Below are 3,314 nucleotides of genomic sequence, written 5' to 3' on the forward strand. Positions count from 1 at the left end.
CTACGCTTAGTTTAGGGGACATTTGGCCTCTTCACCGAGTCTGAGGACCTCTGCCTTCTTCAATAGAAAAGCTAACAAAACAATCTTTCTGTTGTGACTGAGTGGTTCTGTGTGAAACCACCACAACCATTGAGGCCATTAGCTCCAAGCAGCAATTTGAACCCCTCGTTGTGTTGTGTGTGTGTGTTGTGTGTGTGTGTGTGTGTGTGTGTGTGTGTGTGTGTGTGTGTGTGTGTGTGTGGTGGTGTGTGTGTGTGTGTGTGTGTGTGTGTGTGGTTGGTGGTGTGGTGTTGTGTGTGTGTGTGTGTGTGTGTGTGTGTGTGTGTGGTGTGTGGTGTGTGTGTGTGTGTGTGTGTGTGGTGTGTGTGTGTGTGTGGTGGTGTGTGTGTGTGTGTGTGTGTGTGGTGTGTGTGCTCACCTATATCTCCTCATAGCCTACATTTCAGCAGTGGACCAAGATAACAAACTCCTCAGTCAACCCTTTTATTATTCTACCTTTGCTTTATTACAAATTGGGAGTAATCACTTCCAAGGGGGAGGCTATATTCCATTGCACCCATGGTTATAATGGACCTTGTGAGGGTCGGAACCTTCCTCCCCTGATTGAAGATAATTTCCTGTCAGGCTGCACACTAAGGCTATTGAGATCAACCCAAGTTTTCTCTATGTATGGCTCTTTCATATTGACAAGAATGACCGAGAGACCCCAAGACCTCATGCTGCTACTCTGCCTTGTAAAGAACAGGGGTGTAGAGAGTGTATATACATATTATTACACACACACAACACACACACACACACACACACACACACACACACACACACACACACACACACACAACCACACACACACACACACCACACACACACACACCACACAACAACACACACCCAACCTCAACCTGCAGGGTTTTTACTGCAGCAGCCCAGCTCCCATTCCAAAGAAAATACAGGTCTAAACTGAAGGGTAGTTTTGGCATGTTAAACACAAGAGTCATGTAAGCTTATATGTGAAACGCTCCACAGTCACCACACACACACACACACGCACATCACCTGAGAGTCCCTCGGCAGGCCGCTATAAAACATGCTACAGTCATTAAATTACTATATAACAGCCTGTCACCTCCTTGACGTTTTGGGGCAAGGCAGAAGTTTTGTGTGTGTGTGTGTGTGTGTGTGTGTGTGTGTGTGTGTGTGTGTGTGTGTGTGTGTGTGTGTGTGTGTGTGTGTGTGTGTGTGTGTGTGTGTGTGTGCGTGTTGTGTGTGTGTGTTGTGGTGGTGTTGTAGCACTACTGCGTCTCTGAGGCTACAAGAGATACAGACCATACCTCTCCCCCACTCCAGACCAATTACTAAAACTCACATTGATTCATTGACTCAACCATGTGTGGAGAATAGTAGTGCAGACATGTTTTACAGAATTATCCCTCACAACGCTTGGAGTATAAAGGGACAGTGAAAGCATACCATTTTGAGATAGAAAAATGAAGTTCTGATCTGCTATGATTCCTGTCTCAATAACACCAGATTGTTTGGATAGAAATACATATATCCACCGAAGAGTGGATTGGGGCGGCAGGGTAGCCTAGTGTTAGAGCGTTGGACTAGTAACCGAAAGGTTGCAAGTTCAAATCCCCGAGCTGACAAGGTACAAATCTGTCGCTCTGCCCTGAACAGGCAGTTAACCCACTGTTCCTAGGCCGTCATTGAAGATCAGAATTTGTTCTTAACTGACTTGCCTAGTTAAATAAAGGTAAAATTTAAAAAGTGTAGGAGAGGACAGGAGAGAGTCAACATTACCTGAAGGTCAAGAGAATTTGCTGTATCTCCTGTAGATTATGTGGGAGGTGTTTTCAGAGGATTGTAGGTCCATTGCTTTATCTGAGGCAAACGTTCCTTAATATTAGATCAATCTGCACTTGCGGCAGCTGTTTCTTTTACAAATAGACCGCGCACCTATACCCTGCCACCTTGTTTAAGCCGAGGCAGCTGTTTCTGCTTGCGATGAACGGAAAATCCGCCAGTGCTGTTATTATCTCGTCGTCGTTCAGTGCCAGCAGTTGAAAGCATTAGTGGTGAAACATAAGATAGGTGAAACTAAGATTTACAGGTTTTAATGTCCGTTTGGTAGTCTATATCTTGATCGGGCTCATACCAGCTTTATTTTCCAATGATTTTGCAGGTTTGCTAATAAGGACTGATAGTAGAGGGCGGGTTACCACGTTCGGGGATTTCTTACATATTCGGCCCCCGACCTCGACCTATATCGTCTGTCTTCTCTTCTTCATCTTCGCGAATTACGGGATTTGGGCCTTGTCCGGTGTCTGAAGTAAATCCTTTGCGTGATCCCATCGTTTAAATGAAAAATACCTTGTCGCAGTGAGGTGAGTTCATCGCTGTGTTTAGTTATTGTGTTGTCAGAGAAAGCAGCATTCACAACCAAATGCATTTATTTATTTATTCAGCATTTATTTATGCAGGTTTGTCTCACTGACATACTATGTTTTGCAAGAGAGACCMGTTAAAACCTTGATATAGGCTAATAATGACTCGTTTTCAGTCCAGCACATCTGGCTATGCAACTGTTAATATAGCTGGCTTTGAGGATCTCTTCATGTCGTTGATAGACACAAGAGTAGGMCAAGTTGCCCCTAACCACTAGTCCAGGGTCAGATGTTTCTTTAAATCCTCCTGAAGGTTAGATGTTTGGGATGTGATACTCTGATCCTAGATCTGTGGTTAATTAAGGGCAAAGCTTCCACCTCAAAGCTGAGACACACGGCTGTAGTCAAAGAGACTACCATTGGCAACAACCATTGGTCTTCTCTTAATACCCTCACACAGGGGGATGTTATTAACTATTAACTAAGCCCTTATGCCAGGAGAAAGGATATACACTGGAAACGTCTGTCTTTCATCTCTCCGTCTCTTTCATTCGTCTGTTCCATCCCTGGGCAGCACCTCTCTATATCCACAGGCAGAAGCTGCACAACTGTTATTCACAYCGGCTGACGTAATGGTTTTAGAGGACGGGAGCTAGTTGACTTTGTCCCGATGGCACAGATGGTTACAGTGTGGTGTGGAGAAGGCCACCGCTGTGGGTTCAGTTCCAGCTACTGTGAGGGTGGAGAGTTCCACGCCGTGTAGSTAGACWWAAGCACCAGAAGTAGTTAGCACTCCGTACACGTGTAGAATATCCCATGACCTTTGACCTCTGACCTCTCTTTAAGGTTAAGGGTTTTGTGTATTGGTGACACAGGACCAGAGTGTAGCATAAATAAAGARATTTGGCCTCGGTTGAATGAGTAGTA

Source organism: Salvelinus sp. IW2-2015, linkage group LG1 (genome assembly GCF_002910315.2).
Source record: "Salvelinus sp. IW2-2015 linkage group LG1, ASM291031v2, whole genome shotgun sequence".
In the NCBI taxonomy this organism is placed as follows: domain Eukaryota; kingdom Metazoa; phylum Chordata; class Actinopteri; order Salmoniformes; family Salmonidae; genus Salvelinus; species Salvelinus sp. IW2-2015.